At 45.5% G+C, this 25,093-nt stretch overlaps 1 protein-coding gene and 1 long non-coding RNA gene across 5 annotated transcripts in view; one reads left to right on the forward strand and one right to left on the reverse strand.

Moving 5' to 3' along the window:
• The window catches only part of ZNF774 (zinc finger protein 774), a 54,287-nt gene extending 30,501 nt beyond the window's left edge, over positions 1-23,786 (forward strand). Inside the window, 3 exon segments of the mRNA XM_078375838.1 lie at positions 1-1,899; positions 11,264-20,612; positions 21,565-23,786. The exon segment at positions 1-1,899 is cut by the window's left edge and continues 14,175 nt beyond it. The gene's annotated coding sequence lies outside the window, so the exon portion shown is untranslated.
• LOC118154452 (uncharacterized) overlaps positions 1-24,393 on the reverse strand; it is a 52,121-nt gene extending 27,728 nt beyond the window's left edge. For 2 of the 4 annotated variants that reach the window (XR_008481960.2, XR_013536520.1), the window contains exons 1-2: positions 23,333-24,393; positions 297-415 (exon numbers count right to left, since the gene is read on the reverse strand). This is a non-coding gene — a long non-coding RNA (uncharacterized LOC118154452). The remainder of the gene's footprint in view (positions 1-296; positions 416-23,332) is intronic. The other 2 variants (XR_013536522.1, XR_013536521.1) reach the window with 2 other exon arrangements.
• Between the last annotated feature and the right edge of the window lie 700 nt (positions 24,394-25,093).

Below are 25,093 nucleotides of genomic sequence, written 5' to 3' on the forward strand. Positions count from 1 at the left end.
AGCCCATGTATCACTGGTGCACTTGATACCCCACAGATGGTAATCATTTTAGACACAGAATAGGCAGATTCTGCTGTGATCCCCATTGTGCAGATGACAATAGAGGCCAGGGAAAGGAGGCGGCCTGCCTAAGGTCACTCAGCTCATACTTAGACTGAAGGCTGCTGGCCCTGGCTGATGCCTGTCACCCAAAAAGTCACCTGGTCACCAGGAAACAACCAAGTCAGGCTACTGGCTCACAATGCCCTGCCCCACAGCCCCACCCAATGGCTCACAGTGCCCATCCCTGTGGTCACCTGTTTCCTCCTGGAGGTAGGGGCCAGTGGGTCCAGGATGGGATCCTGGAGCTTCCTCCTTCCCCTACAGCTTCCACACCAGCAAGGGGATCAGAACTTTGCTGATGATGCCATAGGCCCTGCAGGAGAGGAAAGGGTGTGACTGCCTTATTCCCCCACTCTGTGTTCTTGTAGCTCCTGTTTAAAACCCAGAGGAGTGTACACTTGGCAGTGAGGAGGAGGAGGTGGCCTCTGACATGGTAACATACATCTCTTTGTCTGGAAATTTTTTCTTCTGGGGATTCTAGACTATAAAGTGAATATGATTTTTGACTGCCATCATAAATTAGGCCTCGGGGGTCTTGGACTCTAGCGACTGGTCACAGGAGATTACAACCAACTGAGGCCTGATGGATGATATCCATGAAAAGAGGACATCACCTACAAACTGGTCATGAGCACATTTCTCAGTAGCAGCATTTTCTTCTTGAAAAAATAATTTTGTATTTCCTAGAGAACATAGACACCTGTGAAATTTTCCAAACGCACTGCATTATCTGCAAGCATACTGTATGTGTCATCTGGGGCCAGAGACTTGATCACTGTTGTACATTTGGTTTTCTCGTTGTTGTTTTGAAACAGAGACTTTCTCTGTCACCCGGCTACAGTGCAGTGGTGTGATCTCAGATCACTGTAACCTCCACGTACTGGGTTCAAGCAATTCTCCTGCCTCAGTCTCCCGAGTAGCTGGGATTACAGGCTCACACCACCACCATGCCGGGTTTCTTGTAGTTTTCAGTAGATGCAGGGTTTCACCATGTTGGTCGCCAGGATGGTCTCAGTCTCTTGACCTCATGATCTGCCCGCCTTGGCCTCCTAACGTGCTGGGATTACATGCGTGAGCCACACCGTGCCCTGCCTGGCATCTGGTTTTCTAATGTCACCAAGTGAATACAAGACCTGTGCCAACAGGACTCAGCATGATATAATCCTCATGGGGTTTCCTTTTCTTTTATTGCAGGAGAAGCCTGCGGCCCAGTATCACCGCTGTACTTTTTCTTTTAAACAGTTACTGAGACGTAGTTGACATGCAAACCAATTCACCCATTTAAAGTAGGTGATTCAGTGTTGTTACTGTATTGACAGGGTTGTGCAACCATTGTTAGAATCTAATTTTAGAAGCTCTTGGTTCCCTCTCAGAACACCCCCTTAGTAGTGACTCCTCTGTTTTCCCCAACCCCACACCCCTGGTTCTAGGCAGCCCTAATCTACCTCCTGTTCCTATAGTACACTGCCTTTCTGTGTTAACCGGTTCTTCAAATAACGATTTCACATTGATGAGGTTGCCCTAGCTAGGAAGCCAAGGCTCTTTCATTCCTTTCTGCCCCTCTGCTTTTCCTTCCTTCCGCACCAAGGAGAATGGTCCAGCAGCAGCTCAGTCCGTGCTAGTCAAACGCCCAGCTCCACACACTCCAGCCTGGTCCACATTTCCCAAAGCTCCTTGTGAGATTCCTCAGCAGCACCAATGTGCTGACTGTCACTCTGTGTTCTCTTAGGTCCTGTTGAGGTCCTACAGGACCTCATCATAGAAGACATTGAAGATTACGAGATGCCCCCTGACGTGGTAAGGTGCATTTCTTCGTCTCAAAGAGCAATGCTTTTTTCTGGGGCCTCTGGAATATCAAGTGAGTATCAGACCTCAGTTGTCATGGACTCTAGCGACCAGTCAGTGGAGTTTCTGACCAACTGAGGCCTGATTGACGATGTCAGTCAAAAGATGGCATAACTTACAATCTGGTCGTGGGCATATTTCTCAGTATCAGCATTTCCTTCTTGAAAAATGTATTTCCCAGCCAGCATAGACACTTGCTAAATATTCCAAACCCACTGCATTTTCTGCAAGAATCCCCTGTGCTCCATTTGGGGCCCTTGACTTCCTCACTGTTTGATATCTGGTTTTTTTTTTTGTTTAGTTTTGTTTTTGAGACAGAGTCTCTCTGTCATCAGGCTACAGTGCAGTGGTGTCATCTCAGATCACTGCAGCGTCTACCTACTGCCTTCAAGCGATTGTCCTGCCTCAGCCCCCTGAGTAGCTGGGATTACAGGCACGTGCCACCACGCCTGGCTAATTTTGTATTTTTAGTAGAGTTGGGGTTTCTCCATGTCTCTACTAAGAACATTTACAAGCAATGATTCAGGCCGGTCTTGAACTCCTAACCTCAGGTGATCCGCCTGCCTTGACCTCTTAAAGTGCTGGTATTACAGGTGTGAGCCACCACACCCAGCTGTATATGTGTAGCTTTTTAAGAAACTGCTTGACCTTTTCCCAAAATAGTGATCCAATTTTACACTCATGCCAGCAACGTGTAATAAAAGTTCATTTGCTCTACATCCTTCCCGTCATTTGATGTTAATCATCATTTTAATTTTAGCCATTCTGGTGGGTGTGCAGTGATATCTCATTGTGGCTTTGATTTGTATTTCCTTGACGGCTAATGATTTTGAGTAATTTTTCCATGTGCTTATTGTTCATTTACTGTATTACTTTCTTTTTAAAGTTTTTATTTTAATATTTTTAATTAAAAGGAAGTATAAACATGATGACCTCTGGGTAGGGAAGGACTGATCAAGCAAGTTACATAAGGCATTTACATAAAGGAAATGTTTAATAAATTCAACTATGTTAAAATAAAGAACTTCTGTTTAGAAGAGAGTGAAAAATTGGAAAAGGTTGGGACAGACGTGGCGCTGAGAGGAAATCAAATAGCTAATAAGTATATGAAAAGATGTTCAACCTCATTGGGGAAATGCAAATTAAACCCACAATGAAATAACATACCCATCAAATTGGCAGACATTTAAAAGACTGACAGTAGTTTCAGGAACTGCTCAACATTAGGTAGAAGCGTAAATTAGTTCAACCACATTACAGGTAGAGTTGAACATGTGAGCCTGTGACACAGCAGCTTCTCTCCTAGAAACTGTCTTTACTGGAAACATGTTTGAAGATTTTCAGAGCAGATTAATTTTAATTCCAAACTTTCCTGTAAAACCCAAATGTCCATTAACAACATGACGGATAAACAAGTTATGACATGTTCAAAGAAAGGAATACTTTACAGCGGTGAAAAAGATGAATGAATTACAGCTCTAGGTATTAACTTGGATAAATCTCAGAAACAATGTGGAGAGAAAGAAGAAGCCATCAAAACATTTATAAGCTATGATTCTTTTCATTTAAACATTAATAGTATGGGAGTGGTGGCTCACACCTGTAATCCCAGCACTTTGGGAGACTAAGGCAGAAGGATTACGTGCTATGTTGTCCAGGCCAGGAGTTTGAGATGAGCCTGGACAACATAGCAAGACCCCATCTTTAACAACAAAAAAAGAGATTAATAGCTAAACAATATATAGTAATGTACACATAGGTGTCAACAGAACGTAAAATCAGTTTAAGCAATTAAAGTTTATTTTAAGGACTTAAATGTTTAACTGGTTAATTTGAGTGCCTAATATAGAAGCTTTAGAAGGATAGTAGGCCCTGCTCTCAGGGAACAATTAGTCCTTTCTGGAAAGGTGGGGTAGGTGTCTGACCTGGAAGTGATGATGGGACCTTGAGGGATGGATCATGGAGGCAGGAGCTTGGTCTGGATTGGTCATAAGGTACAGAAAGAGGAAAGGAGGGAGAGGTTTGACCTGCGCTTAAAAGACTGGGAGATATTCTCACTCATAGGTGGGTGATGAAAAATGAGAACACATGGACACAGAAAGGGGAGTACTAAACACTGGGGTCTATTGGGGGGGGAAAGGGGAGGGCCAGTGGGAGGGGGAGGTGGGGAGGGATAGCCTGGGGAGAAAAGCCAAATGTGGGTGAAGGGGAGAAGAAAAGAAAGCACACTGCCATGTGTGTACCTATGCAACTGTCTTGCATGCTCTGCTCATGTACCCCAAAACCTATAATCCAATAAAAAATTAAAAAAAAAAAAAAAAAAAAGACTGGGAGGATGTGGATAAGTGGAAAATATATCTCTGGATAAGGGAAGGGTGTGGGGCTTGGGTACATGCTCCAATTATGAGGAGCCTGACCAGGGATAGGAGGGAAGGTCTAAAAGCCATGTTGAGTTTGAAGTCCATCCTGTAACCCTTAGAGAACTCCCAAAGACATTTCATTTTCAGAAGGGTAGTCAAAGGATAAACATATTTCATGAAGATTAGGTTTCAGGCAAAAATTACAATAGGAGGGGTAAGGGAAAGCTAGAGGTGGGGCATTATCCAGGACCTATTGACCAGGTATGACTACCTTAGTGCAGTGGTTTGGGAAAGGAAGGAATAAGGGAAGGAAAAACTGACAGACTAGTGGCAGAGTGGATTCAGGGAGTGAAGGGGTGGAGAGTGGAGGGTGACTCAGAGGTTGGGGTTTACCAGCTTAGAAGGACGGTGATAACACACCACAATTTGTACAGTGCTTTATGGTTTACCGAAAGCTATTTTTATACAGCATCGCATTTGACGTTCCCCAGACCATGGGGAGGTAGAAAGGAGGGATTTTATTTTCCCTGTTTAAGGCCTACAGAAGCAGAAATTCAGAGACTGAATGACTTGTTCAAGTTTGTGGTGACCACTTACAGAAACCGGTTCATTGTAATAGAGTAAGTCAGAGGAAAGAGAAGTTAAGGAGTTTTTAAAAAACCTTTGTCTTTTGGTTCTGGGTTTATCTTACAAAAATAAACTTTTACTTTTTCTGATTGTAAAAATCATATTTATAAGTCAGAGGAAAGAGAAGTTAAGGAGTTTTTAAAAAACCTTTGTCTTTTGGTTCTGGGTTCATCTTAGAAAAATAAACTTTTACTTTTCCTGATTGTAAAAGTCATATTCATTGTAGAAATCTTGAAAAATATAGAAAACAACAAGGATCACTTAAATTGTACAGTCATTCAAATTGCGCATTCAGGAGATAATGTCTCCTAAAATGGTGGTGTGTTTTTTTCCATCCATGTAGATTGCTTTAAATAACTAATTTGTATTTTTTATTTCGGCTGGGCGCAGTGACTCATACCTTTAAATCCCAGCACTTTGGGGAGGACAAGATGGGAGAATCACTTGAGACTGGGAGTTTGAGACCAGCTTGGGAAACATAGCAACACCCCCATTCTCTATCAAATAAAGGAATAAATATATTAGCTGGGCATGAGGCACAGGCCTTTAATCCCAGCTACTTAGGAGCCTGAGGCAGGAGGATTGCTTGAGGCCGGGAGTTTGAGGTTGCAGTGAGCTATGATTATACCACTGTTCTCCAACCTGGGGACAGAGTGAGACCCAGACTCTTAAAAAGCAAAAGTATTATTTTTTTTAAAATTTTTTTTAAGTGGTTAATGCATATTTTATGTGTTTAAAATGGAGACCTCTATTGTGTTTATTTGTTCTGGCTCTGAGTTCAAGTCCTGGATATCATTATCAATTTGTTGTCTCGTTGAATCTAAATCTCATTATGTGTCTTATGTATCTGGGTGTTAAGATCTCTTATTGTTGCATTAATCCTTTTACCCTTGCATCCTTGTAGCTTTGAAATCTATTTTATTAAGTGTGAGAATTGCAACTCCTGCTTTTTATTTATTTATTTTTGCTCTCCATTTGGTTGGTGAGTTTTTTTCCATCCCCTTGTTTTGAGTCTTTGTATATCTTTAGATATATCATTAGATTTTGTGGATAATGTATATTTTGTGTGTTTAAAATGGAGAGCTCTATTGAGTTTATTTGTTCTGGATCTGAGTTCAAGTCCTGGATATCGTTATCAATTTTCTGTCTCGTTGAATCTAAATCTCATTATGGGTCTTATGTATCTGGGTGTTAAGATCTCTTATTATTACATTAATCCTTTTACCCTTGTATCCTTGTAGCTTTGAAATCTATTTTGTCAAATGTGAAAATTGCAACTCCTGCTTTTTATTTATTTATTTTTGCTCTCCATTTGGTTGGTACGTTTTTTTTTTTCCAACCCTTTATTTTGAGTCTATGTATATCTTTGGATATACCGTTAGATTTTGTCTGTATCTTTTGATTGGGAGATTTGGTCGATTTAAATTTAGGGTTGCTGCTGTTTGATATTAACTGGCTATTTGTCCTTTCGTTGATAAAAATTCTTCTTTATGTTAATGTTCTTTACTTTTTGGTGTATTTTTAGAAAGGGTCATACTGGTTGTTCCTTTCTGTGTATATGCTTCTTTTAGAAGTTCTAGTAAAGCAGGCCTGGTGGTAATAAAATCTCTGAGTACTTGCTTGTTCCTAAAAGATTTTATTTTTCCTTCAAATGTAAAGCTTAAATTGGCAGGATATGAAATTCTGGGCTGAAAGTTCTGTTGATTAAGTATATTGAATATTGGCCCCCACTCTCTTCTAGCTTGTAGGGTTCCCGTTGAGACATCTGCTGTAAGCCTAATAGGCTTACCTTTATGGGTAACTTGATCTTTCTCTCTGGCTGCCCTTAATATTTTCTCCTTCGTTTCGATCTTGGTGAATCTAACGATTATGTGCCTTGGGGTTGGTCTTCTTGAGGAATATCTTTGTGGTGTTCTCTGTATTGCCTGGGGTTGAATAGTGTCCTGCTTTGCTAAATTAGGAAAATTTTCCTGGATAATGTCCTGGAGAGTATTTTCCAGCTTGAATTCATTCTCTCCGTCACATTCAGGTACACCAATCAAGCGTATATTAGGTCTTTTCACATAGTCCCATATTGCTTGGAGACTTTGCTCATTCCTTTTTATCCTTTTTTCTCTATTCTTGTCTTGTCGTTTTGTTTCATTAAGTTGGTCTTCGACCTCTGATACCCTTTCTTCTGCTTGATCCATTCAGCTCTTTAAGCTTGTACATACTTCACTAAGTTCTCGTGTTGTATTTTTCAACTCCATAAGTTCATTTGTATTCCTCTCTATATTGTCTATTCTTTTCAACATTTCATCGAACCCTTTTTCCAAGTTCTTAGTTTCTTTACATTGGGTTAGAACAAGTTCCTTTAACTCCCAGAAGTTTCTTATCATCCACCTTTTAAAGCCTACTTCAGATAATGGAACACAGTCCTTTTCCATCAGGGCTTGTTCCGTTACTGATGAGTCCTTTTCCATCAGGGCTTGTTTGGTTGCTGATGAGTCCTTTTCCATCAGGGCTTGTTCCGTTGCTGATGGGTTCTGATTTTGAGTATACTCGGCCTTCTTAGTCTGTTTTTTTCCCTTCATTGTAGATGACCCGCCTTTCTAATTAGGTTTCTGAGTCGACGTCCGACTTATTGATTCCCAGTATTGGGATCCGAGCAACCCACTGTGGCGGCCTAAATAGCAGCGATAAGACTGATGGTGCTCTTCTGCCCGGGAATCTCTGGTCTGGCTTCCCTCTTGAGTCCGCAACAAGCGGCTCTGACTTCCCGGAGCTCCAGACTCTGGTCAGTAGGGGAGGCAGTCCCGTTGGCTCTGCATTAAGAGCCGCTGCGCCGAGATGCCGGCAAAACCGCTGCGGCGGCCACAAGAGTCACGCTGGCGACCTGTGGGGCTCCTCCACTAGGAATCGGCTGATCGGTGAGTGACGAAAATTCGTCTAAAACTGTGGTGTCGTCTCCTTCTCTGGGCTTTCACTGGGAGCTACAATCCTGAGCTGTTAGTGGTCGGCCATCTTGGATCCATGCAAAAATATTTTTAAAGCAGTTTTCTGTTTTAGTTCTAGTAAACATTTAGCTATTATTTATTTAAATGTCATTTTCTTAAATTTTCTCATTTCTCCTCTTCAGCTCCCTCTAAAAGATAGATTGAGACACATCTTGATCTGTCCTCCGAGTCTCTTCACTTTTCTTTTATTTCCCCTCTCTGTGCCGTCTTCTGGAAGCATTTTTAAACTCAGTCTTTTAAGTCACAAATTTATTCCTTAAGGTCTGCTCAGCTCTTTAGCCCACTGAGTTTTTAAATTTGAGTTTTTGCCCTCAATCTGTGGTTTGCTGTTTTTCATGACTGCTTATTCATGTTTTATGGTTGCAGCATACTCCGTTATCTTTTTGAGGATATAAATTATACTCACTTTAAAGTCCTATTCTGATTGCTGTTTATTAAAAATAGTCTTTATTGAATTATAAATGCAGTCAGCAAGGTGTACAAAATCCCTAAGTGTATACAGCGTGATGAATTTTCCTCATGCTCCCAGGTAATCACCACCCAAATCAAGACAGAACATTTCCTGCATTCCAGAAGGCTGCCTTAGGGGTCTTCACTGTTTTTTGGTATTTTTAACATTTTTACAGCAATCTTGAAGGATTTTCACAGGGTGCCCCTGTATATCCAATGCCTGTATTTTATATTAGCATTTTAGTGTACCTGCTTTATCACGTATATCCATATTTTCATTCTTCTACCTGTCATTCTCCTTTCTCTTTGATACATTTTAAAGTCATTGTAAATGTTAGTATACTTCCCCTTACATACTTCGGCATGAGTTTGATATTTGTTTAGTTTTTTTCCTTTTGAGGCCGCATTTACATACAATGAAATGCACAAATATTTAGTGTATATTTGCTGAGTTTTGACTAATGTATACCTCTATGTAATCCAAACCTCTGTGAAGCTATAGAACATGGTTTTCACCCCGGAAAGCTTCATCATGCTCCTTATTGGAGAATCTCTTCTTGCAACCACCCTTCTGATTTTTTTTTCTGCACCATGGATTAGTTTTGCCTGTTCTAGAACTTAATGTAAGTGGAGTTATACAGTATGTATTTTTTTTTCTTTCTTTCTTTTTTTTGAGGCAGGGTCCCCCTGTGTTGCCCGGCTGGAGTGCAGTGCTGTGGTCATAGTTCCTGCAGCCTTGACTTCCCTGGCTCAGGTGACTCTCCCATCTCAACCTCCCGAGTAGCTGGGACTACAGGTACTCAGGATCTCACTGTGTTGCCCAGGCTGGTCTCAAATTCCTGGGCTCAAGCAATCCTCCTGCCTCGGCTTCTGAAAGTGTTGGGATTATAGGTATGAGCCACTGTGCCCAGTGTATATACTCTGTCCCCTGAACTTGTCCATGAAGCCTAGCTTGGCACCGCCAACACTCTGCACAGCAATCATGATTCCCACTCAGACCACTCTGGGGCCAGGGCTGGGTTGCTCTTACCTGTTGATAAATAGGAAAAGTTTCCCTTCCCCATCAAGAACACAAGGCACCACCTCTCAACTGTCTTCTCTCTACTTCTCCCCACTCGCTTTCTCTCAGCCCTGGTTTCTTTCCATCCAAACCTGATGTTTTCTGGAGTAGAAGGCCCTCCAGTTGAAGCTGGTCCCTGGGCAGGGAGGGGCTCTCAGGAAGGAGTGGCCAGGCAGCAGTTACATCACTTGACAGACGTTCAAAGCAATATAATCACTCCCATTTCCCTTGATGATGTCCCACCCCACCACGCGTAGCTTGGGCAATGGAAAATGAGGAATGCTGGGACTTTGATATTTTTGAACTGGAGGCTGCCACCCACAATAGGTGAGTTCATGCAGAGCTCAGCAGCGGGAGAACTGGATTCCCAGGGCCTGTGTGAGGAGGCTACCTAAGGATTGTGGATTGTGCACAGAGCTGGTCCCTGGGCAGAGAGGGGCTCTCAGGAAGGAGTGGCCAGGCAGCAGATAGCTCTGGGTCACCAGGGCCTGGGGGAGAGTCTGCTGGCCACAGTAATGGCACGTTCATGGAAAGCATGCAACTATGCCAGTGACTTCTCCAAGTAGCACAGGACTTTTTTCTGTGAAATAAAAGTATTTCTCCTGTAGGTGGTAATACGTAAGAGATGTGCTCAGAGCCGAGAACCAAAATTTATTAGAAACCCACATACAGATGTGGTAAGAGCTGCCCCCAGATCCTGATTGCTGTGTTGCGGATAGGCATAGGGACATGGGAAGAGCAAAATGATAATCCAAAGTGGCTCCCGGAAGAAAAAATTAGTACAAGAAAATAAAGTTCTAGCCAAACTAGTTAAGATATATCAAGACGGGGTCCAAAGTGGCTCCCGCCGGAGGTCATGGAGCTTGCGAAAGGCGAGGTCATCAGTTCAAGGCTAACCTGAGCAACCTCATAAGCTCAAACTGATTGGCAAAAAAAAAAAAAAAAAAAAAAAAAAGGATATATAAAGACACAAAAATGTACACATTTAAAGTAGGAAATAGTAGAAGGAAGTACTGCACACATAGGTACTATATCAAAAGCTTTAAAATAGTTTTTAATGGAATGTTTTAAGTTAAATTGATGTAAGGAAAAAAACAGGTCATTAACATGGAAGTAATTTTAGTAATTTTTAAATTACTGACTTTCTTCAAAAGTTGGCTCCTGACCCAGATAGACAGGCAAATTCTTTAGCCCTTTAAGGTATTTTTCCATGTTACATAAATCCTTCTAGAGCTTTGAAAAAGATGGAAAACTTCCAGATCATTTTGTCAAACTCACAAAACTCTGACATCAACCTGACAAAGGCAGCACTAAAGGGGGAAGAAAACTAGACCAATTCCCAGTTAATGTTAAGTGGTGCCTATTTTAAATTGTATTTGAAATTATTTCTTATCTTTATTAATATTAGTTTATATTGGTCTCAGTCAATATCTCAGACAAAGGACTTTTTTTGTGACGGGTCTAGAGAAAGACTGGCTGAGGAGGTGACTCCTATCTGTTGAAAACATCTGTATTTTGGTAAGTCCTTAACTTGTGTGAGACAAACATTTGCAGAAATGTAACTGTTTTAGTGTGGGGAGATAGGAAAACTAGATTTGCTCAGGCAGTCTGCTTTTCTTAGAAATCTGAAACATTGTTACCTTAAAGTAATAGGGGAGAAAGAGAACTATACAGAAGGCTTCCTTGCCTTCACTGAAAAAGAGAAGCTTTTAAAAATTTGAGTTAGGACATTGAAGGCAAGGAAGCCTTTTGCATAGTTTTTAAAAGCTCTCTTTTTCAGGAAACATTCAGTCCAGTTGATGAGGTCACTGCACTCATTGCAGCCACCATTCATGATGTGGATCATCGCTCCTCCCTGTGTGATGCTGGAGTTGGCCATTTTATATAATGATATCGCTGTGCTACGGAGCCACCATGCGGCCTTGGCCTTCCAGGTGACCATTGGAGATTGTAAATGCGATATATTTAAAAACATAGAGAGGTAAGAACAATGACTGAGGATTCTGTTGACACCTCTTTGTCTTTTTTATACAGCTATATTGAGATATAATTCACATGTTACACAGTTGGCCCATTTAAAGTGTACAGTGCGCCAGACATAGTGTTAGGTATTTCCACTTTAGGGCCTCCGTGTGTACGTCAACGTCTGCAGGGGTCTAAGGCCAAGTTCATCATCTCTGTTCCCAGCACTGCTCCCACCCAGGGTTATCTGCCTAATCCAGGGTTCTGTCATCCAACCAGAAACCCAGGCTAGAAACTGAGTCATCCTTGGTTCAGGGTTCTGTCATCCAACCAGAAACCAAGGCTAGAAACTGAGTCATCCTTGGTTCAGGGTTCTGTCATCCACCCAGAAACCCAGGCTAGAAACTGAGTCATCCTTGGTTCAGGGTTCTGTCATCCACCCAGAAACCCAGGCTAGAAACTGAGACATCCTTGGTTCAGGGTTCTGTCATCCAACCAGAAACCAAGGCTAGAAACTGAGTCATCCTTGGTTCAGGGTTCTGTCATCCAACCAGAAACCCAGGCTAGAAACTGAGTCATCCTTGGTTCAGGGTTCTGTCATCCAACCAGAAACCCAGGCTAGAAACTGAGTCATCCTTGGTTCAGGGTTCTGTCATCCAACCAGAAACCAAGGCTAGAAACTGAGTCATCCTTGGTTCAGGGTTCTGTCATCCAACCAGAAACCCAGGCTAGAAACTGAGTCATCCTTGGTTCTTTCTGCTCCTCAGCCTCTGACATTGGCTGCAGCTACAAGATTCCATTTATCTCCTTTCTGCTCCCACTCCCAGAGGAGAATCTGCCACTCCACGCCCCCCATCCTGGCTCCTCCTGAATGTCAAAATTATTACCGTAACTCTTAATTCTTTTCCCCACCGACCATCTCCTTTTGAGGACATGGACCATACCTTACCATTTTCACCTCCCTAATGCCTAGCTTAGGGCATCACACATGGTGGGTGCCCAGTAAAGGTTTCTTGAATGGAATGAAAGAGGGAAGAATGAAGGAACAAATACCCCGAAGTTCCCAGCCCAGGCTCATCAGGTGGCCACGTGGATATTACTCAACATGCAGCTCAGAGGAAGGAGAGACACTTCCGGCTCCATGTGGTTGAGAAGAGGAGAAATGTGTAGGTGTGAACACTTGGAGAGGGTGCAGTGTCATGTCTCATGAAAGGACCAGGTGTCATGGCTATTCCAGAGACGGAAGGCAGAGCAGTTGTGCTGACGCAGCACATTCGTGGGAAACAGCAAGAGATGAAAGGCAGGGTGCTGAAAGCTGACTGGACCTATCCTTGAATGCCGGGAAGTTCTTTGTCTCCCAGGCGCTGAAGGATGTTGAGCAGGGGAGCCACAGAATCAAAGTTTCTGATTTAGTAGAACTTTGGCTTGTGCACAGGAAGGTGCAGGTTTTTGGTGAAGCAGATGTGTATTTATTGAGCTTTGATACACATGCTGCTTCTAGCACATGCCAGGCAGAGTACTGATCACAGAGGAAAGACAGGAAAAACTGTCCCCGCCCCCAGGTCATTCACGTTAGCAAGGAAGGAAAGCCAGCAGAGCACTGCTGGGGTGGTGTGGAGAGGCTGTTTTAGGGGAGGTTTCCGAAAAGGTATGATACCCGAACTGCATCTTCAAAGAAGATATAGGGTAAGCGGGTGGGGAAGGTGGCATGGGCGAGGCACATTCCCAAGTAAGTGTTGGGTGCCAAGTCACAGAAGTTTGGGAGGCAAACTGACAAATCATCAGTAGTTCAAGGTGGCTGGAGAGAGGGGGACAGACCTTATGAGACTCTGGGTGCCACACTGAGGAGTCTGAATCTTACCCTAAAAACAAGGATGAGCTGTTGAAGTGTTTTGATTGGGAGAGATCTGGTTGGATTTTTGTTTTAGAACAATTGCTTAGCTTTCTGCAGAGAATACATTGAAGTGGGTAAGGTTGGTGTTTTGGAACCGATCAGGGAGGCTATCGTTATAATCCAGAGAGGATGACAAGTGTCTGAGCTCAAACAGGGATAGAGCAGGGGATGGACTCGAGGTGTTTGGGAGGTAGAATTTTTAGATTTGGCTGACCCAATGGAAGGAGAGGAGAAGGGAGGGGGAGAAGTGATGGATGACTTCTGTCTACCTTATGGTAGATGCTGTTCCGTGACCTGGGTTAAAGAACAGATTTGGAAAAAGAAAAAGAGCTAGTGGTGGATAATCAATTCATCTGCAGTTCCTGAGGAGTATCCAAATGAGGTGGTAAGTGGTTAGTTAAGTCTGGAGCTCAGGACAGAGACCTGGGGTAAGATGGCAACATGGGAATTAATTAGATCTATAGGAAGGAATGAGATCTCCCGAGGAGGTTTTGTTGAGAAACTGAGAAGGGCTAAGGATAGAACCTTTGGAAAACCACCTTTGGAAAACCAGGGATGCCGAGGAAGAGGAAATCATGGAAGAAAGTAGAAAGGAATGGTAAGAGATGGAAGGCAAACCACGAGAATGTGGACTCTGCAAATAGGAGCGTCCAGAAAGGGATCAGTTGTGTCTAGTACCACAGTCAAGTCAGGTCAGGCAAGGATTGAGTTGTAGCCTTCAGACTTAGCAAAACATTCATTGAAATCGGTTCAAGCAATATAATGACTCCCATCTCGCTCGATGATGTCCCACCCCACCACAGGTAGCTCGGGCAATGGAAAATGAGGAATGCTGGGACTTGGATATTTTTCAACTGGAGGCTGCCACCCGCAATAGGTGAGGAGTTCACGCAGAGCTCAGCAGCGGGAGATCTAGATTTCCAGGGCCTGTGTGAGGAGGCTACCTAAGGATTGTGGATTGTGCACAGAGCTGGTCCCTGGACAGGGAGGGGCTCTCAGTGAGGAGTGGCCGGGCAGCAGATGGCTCTGGGTCACCAGGGCCTGGGGGAGAGGCCTTTGATGTATCTTGACAGAAAATCTTTGCTCGCTTTGGAATCCGTAAGGGGAGAAAGAAAATGCCGTGACCCAGTTTTTAAAAGCTCTCTTTTTCAGGAAACGTTGAGTCCAGTTGAGGAGGTCACTGCACTCATTGCAGCCACCATTCATGACATGGATCATCGCTCCTCCCTGTGTGGTGCTGGAGTTGGCCATTTTATATAATGATATCGCTGTGCTGCGGAGCCACCATGCGGCCTTGGCCTTCCAGGTGACCATTGGAGATTGTTCTTACCTTTCTATGTTTTTAAATATATTGCTACAATGACTGAGGATTGTGTTGATCCCTCTTTGTCTTTTTCTTTTATACAGCTATATTGAGATATAATTCACATGTTACACAGTTGGCCCATTTAAAGTGTACAGTGCGCCAGACATAGTGTTAGGTATTTCCACTTTAGGGCCTCCGTGTGTACGTCAACGTCTGCAGGGGTCTAAGGCCAAGTTCATCATCTGTGTTCCCAGCACTGCTCCCACCCAGGGTTATCTGCGTAATCCAGGGTTCTGTCATCCAACCAGAAACCCAGGCTAGAAACTGAGTCATCCTTGGTTCAGGGTTCTGTCATCCACCCAGAAACCCAGGCTAGAAACTGAGACATCCTTGGTTCAGGGTTCTGTCATCCAACCAGAAACCAAGGCTAGAAACTGAGTCATCCTTGGTTCAGGGTTCTGTCATCCAACCAGAAACCCAGGCTAGAAACTGAGTCATCCTTGGTTCAGGGTTCTGTCATCCAACCAGAAACCCAGGCTAGAAACTGAGTCATCCTTGGTTCAGGGTTCTGTCATCCAACCAGAAACCAAGACTAGAAACTGAGTCATCCTTGGTTCAGGGTTCTGTCATCCAACCAGAAACCCAGGCTAGAAACTGAGTCATCCTTGGTTCTTTCTGCTCCTCAGCCTCTGACATTGGCTGCAGCTACAAGATTCCATTTATCTCCTTTCTGCTCCCACTCCCAGAGGAGAATCTGCCACTCCACGCCCCCCACCCTGACTCCTGCTGAACGTCAAAATTATTACCGTAACTCTTAATTCTTTTCCCCACTGACCATCTCCTTTTGAGGACATGGACCATACCTTACCATTTTCACCTCCCTAATGCCTAGCTTAGGGCATCACACATGGTGGGTGCCCAGTAAAGGTTTCTTGAATGGAATGAAAGAGGGAAGGATGAAGGAACAAATACCCCGAAGTTCCCAGCCCAGGCTCATCAGGTGGCCACGTGGATATTACTCATCATGCAGCTCAGAGGAAGGAGAGACACTTCCGGCTCCATGTGGTTGAGAAGAGGAGAAATGTGTAGGTGTGAACACTTGGAGAGGGTGCAGTGTCATGTCTCATGAAAGGACCAGGTGTCATGGCTATTCCAGAGACGGAAGGCAGAGCAGTTGTGCTGACGCAGCACATTCGTGGGAAACAGCAAGAGATGAAAGGCAGGGTGCTGAAAGCTGACTGGACCTATCCTTGAATGCCGGGAAGTTCTTTGTCTCCCAGGCGCTGAAGGATGTTGAGCAGGGGAGCCACAGAATCAAAGTTTCTGATTTAGTAGAACTTTGGCTTGTGCACAGGAAGGTGCAGGTTTTTGGTGAAGCAGATGTGTATTTATTGAGCTTTGATACACATGCTGCTTCTAGCACATGCCAGGCAGAGTACTGATCACAGAGGAAAGACAGGAAAAACTGTCCCCGCCCCCAGGTCATTCACGTTAGCAAGGAAGGAAAGCCAGCAGAGCACTGCTGGGGTGGTGTGGAGAGGCTGTTTTAGGGGAGGTTTCCCAAAAGGTATGATACCCGAACTGCATCTTCAAAGAAGATATAGGGTAAGCGGGTGGGGAAGGTGGCATGGGCGAGGCACATTCCCAAGTAAGTGTTGTGTACCAAGTCACAGAAGTTTGGGAGGCAAACTGACAAATCATCAGTAGTTCAAGGTGGCTGGAGAGAGGGGGACAGACCTCATGAGACTCTGGGTGCCACACTGGAGTCTGAATCTTACCCTAAAAACAAGGATGAGCTGTTGAAGTGTTTTGATTGGGAGAGATCTGGTTGGATTTTTGTTTTAGAACAATTGCTTAGCTTTCTGCAGAGAATACATTGAAGTGGGTAAGGTTGGTGTTTTGGAACCGATCGGGGAGGCTATCATTATAATCCAGAGAGGATGACAAGTGTCTGAGCTCAAACAGGGATAGAGCAGGGGATGGACTCGAGGTGTTTGGGAGGTAGAATTTTTAGATTTGGCTGACCCAATGGAAGGAGAGGAGAAGGGAGGGGGAGAAGTGATGGATGACTTCTGTCTACCTTATGGTAGATGCTGTTCCGTGACCTGGGTTAAAGAACAGATTTGGAAAAAGAAAAAGAGCTAGTGGTGGATAACCAATTCATCTGCAGTTCCTGAGGAGTATCCAAATGAGGTGGTAAGTGGTTAGTTAAGTCTGGAACTCAGGACAGAGACCTGGGGTAAGATGGCAACATGGGAATTAATTAGAGCTATAGGAAGGAATGAGATCTCCCAAGGAGGTTTTGTTGAGAAACTGAGAAGGGCTAAGGATAGAACCTTTGGAAAACCACCTTTGGAAAACCAGGGATGCCGAGGAAGAGGAAATCATGGAAGAAAGTAGAAAGGAATGGTAAGAGATGGAAGGCAAACCACGAGAATGTGGACTCTGCAAATAGGAGCGTCCAGAAAGGGATCAGTTGTGTCTAGTACCACAGTCAAGTCAGGTCAGGCAAGGATTGAGTTGTAGCCTTCAGACTTAGCAAAACATTCATTGAAATGGGTTCAAGCAATATAATGACTCCCATCTCGCTCGATGATGTCCCACCCCACCACGGGTAGCTCGGGCAATGGAAAATGAGGAATGCTGGGACTTGGATATTTTTCAACTGGAGGCTGCCACCCGCAATAGGTGAGGAGTTCACGCAGAGCTCAGCAGCGGGAGATCTAGATTTCCAGGGCCTGTGTGAGGAGGCTACCTAAGGATTGTGGATTGTGCACAGAGCTGGTCCCTGGACAGGGAGGGGCTCTCAGTGAGGAGTGGCCGGGCAGCAGATGGCTCTGGGTCACCAGGGCCTGGGGGAGAGGCCTTTGATGTATCTTGACAGAAAATCTTTGCTCGCTTTGGAATCCGTAAGGGGAGAAAGAAAATGCCGTGACCCAGTTTTTTAAAGCTCTCTTTTTCAGGAAACGTTGAGTCCAGTTGAGGAGGTCACTGCACTCATTGCAGCCACCGTTCATGACGTGGATCATCGCTCCTCCCTGTGTGGTGCTGGAGTTGGCCATTTTATATAATGATATCGCTGTGCTGTGGAGCCACCATGCGGCCTTGGCCTTCCAGGTGACCATTGGAGATTGTTCTTACCTCTCTATGTTTTTAAATATATTGCTACAATGACTGAGGATTCTGTTGACACCTCTTTGTCTTTTTTATACAGCTATATTGAGATATAATTCACATGTTACACAGTTGGCCCATTTAAAGTGTACAGTGCGCCAGACATAGTGTTAGGTATTTCCACTTTAGGGCCTCCGTGTGTACGTCAACGTCTGCAGGGGTCTAAGGCCAAGTTCATCATCTGTGTTCCCAGCACTGCTCCCACCCAGGGTTATCTGCGTAATCCAGGGTTCTGTCATCCAACCAGAAACCCAGGCTAGAAACTGAGTCATCCTTGGTTCAGGGTTCTGTCATCCAACCAGAAACCCAGGCTAGAAACTGAGTCATCCTTGGTTCAGGGTTCTGTCATCCAACCAGAAACCCAGGCTACAAACTGAGTCATCCTTGGTTCTTTCTGCTCCTCAGCCTCTGACATTGGCTGCAGCTACAAGATTCCATTTATCTCCTTTCTGCTCCCACTCCCAGAGGAGAATCTGCCACTCCACGCCCCCCACCCTGACTCCTGCTGAACGTCAAAATTATTACCGTAACTCTTAATTCTTTTCCCCACTGACCATCTCCTTTTGAGGACATGGACCATACCTTACCATTTTCACCTCCCTAATGCCTAGCTTAGGGCATCACACATGGTGGGTGCCCAGTAAAGGTTTCTTGAATGGAATGAAAGAGGGAAGGATGAAGGAACAAATACCCCGAAGTTCCCAGCCCAGGCTCATCAGGTGGCCACGTGGATATTACTCATCATGCAGCTCAGAGGAAGGAGAGACACTTCCGGCTCCATGTGGTTGAGAAGAGGAGAAATGTGTAGGTGTGAACACTTGGAGAGGGTGCAGTGTCATGTCTCATGAAAGGACCAGGTGTCATGGCTATTCCAGAGACGGAAGGCAGAGCAGTTGTGCTGACGCAGCACATTCGTGGGAAACAGCAAGAGATGAAAGGCAGGGTGCTGAAAGCTGACTGGACCTATCCTTGAATGCCGGGAAGTTCTTTGTCTCCCAGGCGCTGAAGGATGTTGAGCAGGGGAGCCACAGAATCAAAGTTTCTGATTTAGTAGAACTTTGGCTTGTGCACAGGAAGGTGCAGGTTTTTGGTGAAGCAGATGTGTATTTATTGAGCTTTGATACACATGCTGCTTCTAGCACATGCCAGGCAGAGTACTGATCACAGAGGAAAGACAGGAAAAACTGTCCCCGCCCCCAGGTCATTCACGTTAGCAAGGAAGGAAAGCCAGCAGAGCACTGCTGGGGTGGTGTGGAGAGGCTGTTTTAGGGGAGGTTTCCCAAAAGGTATGATACCCGAACTGCATCTTCAAAGAAGATATAGGGTAAGCGGGTGGGGAAGGTGGCATGGGCGAGGCACATTCCCAAGTAAGTGTTGTGTACCAAGTCACAGAAGTTTGGGAGGCAAACTGACAAATCATCAGTAGTTCAAGGTGGCTGGAGAGAGGGGGACAGACCTCATGAGACTCTGGGTGCCACACTGGAGTCTGAATCTTACCCTAAAAACAAGGATGAGCTGTTGAAGTGTTTTGATTGGGAGAGATCTGGTTGGATTTTTGTTTTAGAACAATTGCTTAGCTTTCTGCAGAGAATACATTGAAGTGGGTAAGGTTGGTGTTTTGGAACCGATCGGGGAGGCTATCATTATAATCCAGAGAGGATGACAAGTGTCTGAGCTCAAACAGGGATAGAGCAGGGGATGGACTCGAGGTGTTTGGGAGGTAGAATTTTTAGATTTGGCTGACCCAATGGAAGGAGAGGAGAAGGGAGGGGGAGAAGTGATGGATGACTTCTGTCTACCTTATGGTAGATGCTGTTCCGTGACCTGGGTTAAAGAACAGATTTGGAAAAAGAAAAAGAGCTAGTGGTGGATAACCAATTCATCTGCAGTTCCTGAGGAGTATCCAAATGAGGTGGTAAGTGGTTAGTTAAGTCTGGAACTCAGGACAGAGACCTGGGGTAAGATGGCAACATGGGAATTAATTAGAGCTATAGGAAGGAATGAGATCTCCCAAGGAGGTTTTGTTGAGAAACTGAGAAGGGCTAAGGATAGAACCTTTGGAAAACCACCTTTGGAAAACCAGGGATGCCGAGGAAGAGGAAATCATGGAAGAAAGTAGAAAGGAATGGTAAGAGATGGAAGGCAAACCACGAGAATGTGGACTCTGCAAATAGGAGCGTCCAGAAAGGGATCAGTTGTGTCTAGTACCACAGTCAAGTCAGGTCAGGCAAGGATTGAGTTGTAGCCTTCAGACTTAGCAAAACATTCATTGAAATGGGTTCAAGCAATATAATGACTCCCATCTCGCTCGATGATGTCCCACCCCACCACGGGTAGCTCGGGCAATGGAAAATGAGGAATGCTGGGACTTGGATATTTTTCAACTGGAGGCTGCCACCCGCAATAGGTGAGGAGTTCACGCAGAGCTCAGCAGCGGGAGATCTAGATTTCCAGGGCCTGTGTGAGGAGGCTACCTAAGGATTGTGGATTGTGCACAGAGCTGGTCCCTGGACAGGGAGGGGCTCTCAGTGAGGAGTGGCCGGGCAGCAGATGGCTCTGGGTCACCAGGGCCTGGGGGAGAGGCCTTTGATGTATCTTGACAGAAAATCTTTGCTCGCTTTGGAATCCGTAAGGGGAGAAAGAAAATGCCGTGACCCAGTTTTTTAAAGCTCTCTTTTTCAGGAAACGTTGAGTCCAGTTGATGAGGTCACTGCACTCATTGCAGCCACCGTTCATGATGTGGATCATCGCTCCTCCCTGTGTGATGCTGGAGTTGGCCATTTTATATAATGATATCGCTGTGCTGTGGAGCCACCATGCGGCCTTGGCCTTCCAGGTGACCATTGGAGATTGTTCTTACCTCTCTATGTTTTTAAATATATTGCTACAATGATTGAGGATTGTGTTGATCCCTCTTTGTCTTTTTCTTTTATACAGCTATATTGAGATATAATTCACATGTTACACAGTTGGCCCATTTAAAGTGTACAGTGCGCCAGACATAGTGTTAGGTATTTCCACTTTAGGGCCTCCGTGTGTACGTCAACGTCTGCAGGGGTCTAAGGCCAAGTTCATCATCTCTGTTCCCAGCACTGCTCCCACCCAGGGTTATCTGCGTAATCTAGGGTTCTGTCATCCAACCAGAAACCCAGGCTAGAAACTGAGTCATCCTTGGTTCTTTCTGCTCCTCAGCCCCTGTCATCTGGTTTATCATCTGACCTTGCCTCATCGCAGGCTAGACTTCTAACTCCATTTTACTTCTGCAACTCATTTGTTTGGCCATGGCCTTTGTCTCCCCCATGGCTTTCTGGCATATTACCCCTTGACATTTCTTTCAGTTTAAGCTGATGTTGAGAACTGTGTTCCTTCACCCTTTCCTGTTCTCTCACTTTGTCTGCCTGCTTCTGACTTCACTCTCTTTCCAAAGACTTTCAACACAGAGGTGCCTGTACCAGCCTCTTTTATTGGCTCATGCCCTGCCATTCTGGATAGGGCCATGTGTCACCCAGCCACCACTCCTGGCTGACCCCATGCCACAGAAGAAAATAACAGGCCTCAGAGACTTGGTTTTCTCCATCTAGTCTGGACAGCCCCGAGACTTAGCTGAGTTTTCTGCTCCACCTAACATTATGGTTCTCATCTCTGTTGTCAGTACGTGGGGTTACTTCTGAGAGACTGAAAATCAATATCCAGTGGGTCAGAGCAGGAGAAAGGAAGACGATAGACAATAGTTTTCAGGCCGGCAGTACTAACGTTTGTGAAGTGTATTTCTTGCTGTTTTTTTGCAGTCAAAAAAGGCCAAGTAACATTAGTCTGGACAAACTCATTGCCGCGAGGCCCAGCCTGCTCTGCGGGAGCCGGAAAGACCACGCCTGTGTGGGGAAAAGTCAGAACTGAGGCTCTGGCCCTGTGTTGGCCCTGTGGACCTGACAGCGCTTTTTGGCCCCAACCAGATTTAGGTGCGCACCTTATTGGGCCCTGAGTGGGAAGGGCTGTTGCAGGAAACCTCCTTTAGAGGCCCCTAGGTGTATTCTGGTTGTCTAACCACATGGCTCTCCACTGCTCTGGGGCCTCAAGTGAGCTGCTCAGTCGTGCGAAGCCCTGCAGAACTTGGGAGAACTGGATAGCGCTGACATAGGATGGGAAAGCAGCAATTGGTCAGCAAATGTCAGCGGTCTTCTGGGATGTGATGCTGTTTCAGGAGCATTTGCCCGTGCTACAGCATGAAATCTAAGTGCCTGTGGAAGACTGGGAGGGGTCAGGCTTGGGGACCTGCTTGCTGAAGGATCGTTTGGGAAAGCACAGCAGTCTGGGGAGAGGCAAGCCCGGGTAGATGCCTCAAAGCCATCACCTCCGATAGCACAAGCTCTTTGCTTGTTAGGGAAAGAGAGAAGAGTGCCAGGCTTTTATCATTCATTGCCAGAATGCTCCACCAATCACTGAGGATTGGACAGCAGCATGCAGAATGCTGAGAGAGGAGACAGAATATGAATGTGCACACACAGGATGCTCCCGGTGCTGCCGGGTGGCGGCGGCGTTGGCCACCAGGGTGCGCTGCTGGGGCCATTCCTGAGTTGAGGTGGTAGGGGTGCTACACAGGGAGATGGCATTTATTTATTTATTGCTAAGAAGTTACAGAGTATCTAGCACACTGCCTTGACCATACTACATGCTTAAGTTAGGGGGGTGAATTTCCTAAAGAGTTCAGAATAATCTGTGCTTGTTAATCAGTGTGGAATCCGGGGACAGTGCTGTTCAAAGGTCTGTTCCTGCGGTGTGGGCAACGTGCAGAAACAACTGAAACTGGGATTTTCCTGTTAAAGGAAAGCGCCAGCTTTTAAAGCATTCATTATTCTTTGCTTCTTTGGAAATCTCTTTCATTTCCCCACTGATGGTCAGCCCTCCCCCTTTCCCTCCCCTGTTTCCTCATCCTCTTCCCTCTCCCTTCCCTCCCCCATCCCCTGTCCCCTCATCTTCCTCCCTCATCCCCTGTCCCCTCATCCTCCTCCCTCTCCTTCCCAGGACTGCCTACACTTCTCTGCCCTTCAATACACCGCAAAGAGGGGAGGAAAATTAACTGGGCAAAGGAAAGTTATGGATTCTGACTAGGCTACTTCTCAGACCTGGGACTTATCTGCTTTGAATTTCAGCTTACATGTTGCCATTTGGGAATAACAAGAAATGATCCCAATTCAGGGATTCACTCATGAGCTCATATTCGAGAGCAAAGGCCATCTGTTCCCTGCTCTTGTCATCGCTGTAATCTCTTAGCACACCCTTAGCAGCAGTGACTGCCCAGTAGCGACCATTTCCAAGCAGTTGAGGGCATGGGCTAGGAGGGTATCGCCAATGACTGTTTCTGCATGCACCTGCTGAACACTCGTTTATTGGCTGGCACTGTGCCTGGGTGACGGGCTCTAGGAAGACTTGAGACCAGAAACTTTGGCCTCTATGAGGCTCTAATCTTGTCATGGGAAGCATGGAAACAGAGACACGGAATACAGCACAGGGATGGCTAGGGTGAGATTGAGTGAAACTATCTAAATGGGTCTTCACCGCTATTCGTTGCCTCCAGATGGGCTGCATCTTGGAGCTTCAACTTCTTTCTGTGTTAATGGGGAAGAAACAGAATCCCTTGGAAGCTCCTTTCCCATCATTCAATTTTCACAGGGTGGACTGAGTCACATTATTCTTCACAGACAAATTCTCCTTCTGAGAAGGCTGGTTAGTGCATAGCTGGAGAAATAAAACAACTCAGAAACCCCACTGGCTTTTTTAAACAAATTGTACTGTATGAAAATTGGAGACAAACATGTCTGCCATCTCTCACTTAGGCAGCAGGAAGTTAGGGTGACCTACCCAACAAGCATTCCTAACCCACAGTTTGTGGTTCTCAGATTTGGCACTCATGTGCCCAGGACACTGCTGGAAACTCACAGGACTGCCTAAATGTTTGAATTCCCTAAACACAGAATTAAAAGTGTTCAAAGTGGTGGCAGTGACATCTTCAGATCCCTGTGTTGATTTGTTTGGCCCTAACTATGTATTAACAGAGCTACTTGTTATTTCTTTGAGGTTAGGGGCTTTTCCAAGCATTACTGAGATCCCAAGGGCATCCTGAATGGGGAAATGTGTGGCAGGCTTTTTGGAGCCCAGTGCACCAACACCTCCTCCACCGCTGGATGGCCACTCGGAAGCAACAGACATCTCTTTTATACACCTACGCCTTGGTCTAGTCATTGGTCAGCTCTTTGAACTTGGCAGTTGCTGATTTCTTTACAAAACATGCAAGTTCATCACGAATTTGACCTTGATTCACAGTGCCCACCGTTCAGCACCAGAAGCCACCAGCACGCCTGCCTTTGCGGTAAGAGAGAGGTGGTTAGCTCAAAGGCTGTGAGTTTTCAACACAGGGCAGGCCTCCAAACTGACGCCCAGGCTGGCAGGATTTGCCTCTAGAGCCAATAGTGGGCGGCGGCGTCTTCTCCTTCGTGACTTGGTCCTCTTCTTCCTGGCAGGCCTCCCGCGCAGAATCTCTGCTTATCTTCCCCCCCTCAGCTATCCCCTATGGGCCCTGATAGGGCCGAGGCTGCCTCTGCACCCTCCCAGGTCTGTGTGCTCTTCTGCCTGGGGGCTTCACTGCCTGACTGTTGGTCTCAACTGCCATTAGAATGTTCAGTCCTAAAGATTGATTGGTGCCCAGGTTCTGTAGCCAGGTAGACCAAGAGGCTTGCAAGGCTGTCGGGTTTCAGGTCTTTCTGAGGGGACCCAGCACGTGGTATATGAGAAATGCACAATGAATATGTGATGGATCAACCTTATCGGTTAATCCCCAGTGAGAGCCTCAGGGCAGCCACAGCTGCGTGTGAGAGTCCTCGGTCCCTGCCTTCTCATTTCCCAGAGTTCCCTCTGCCTTAACTGAAAAAAAAAAAAAAAAAAAAACGATCAACCTTACAGGTTAATTCCCAGTGAGAGCCTCAGGGCAGCCACAGCTGCGTGTGAGAGTCCTCGGTCCCTGCCTTCTCATTTCCCAGAGTTCTCGCTGCCTTAACTGAAAAAAAAAAAAACAAATGATCAACCTTACAGGTTAATTCCCAGTGAGATGCTCAGGGCAGCCACAGCTGCGTGTGAGAGTCCTCGGTCCCTGCCTTCTCATTTCCCAGAATTCCCTCTGCCTTAACTGAAAAAAAAAAAAAAAAATGATTGGAGACCCCAGGCAGGCCCAGCAGAGGGAGTCTGTGGTCGGGGGGTGGGAGGGGGAGCGGGACACCGGTCCTCCTGCCGGTGCTTCTCTTTCCTGCTGCTCTTGCTCATTCT

The sequence above is a fragment of the Callithrix jacchus genome, chromosome 6, assembly GCF_049354715.1.
Source record: "Callithrix jacchus isolate 240 chromosome 6, calJac240_pri, whole genome shotgun sequence".
NCBI lineage: Eukaryota > Metazoa > Chordata > Mammalia > Primates > Cebidae > Callithrix > Callithrix jacchus.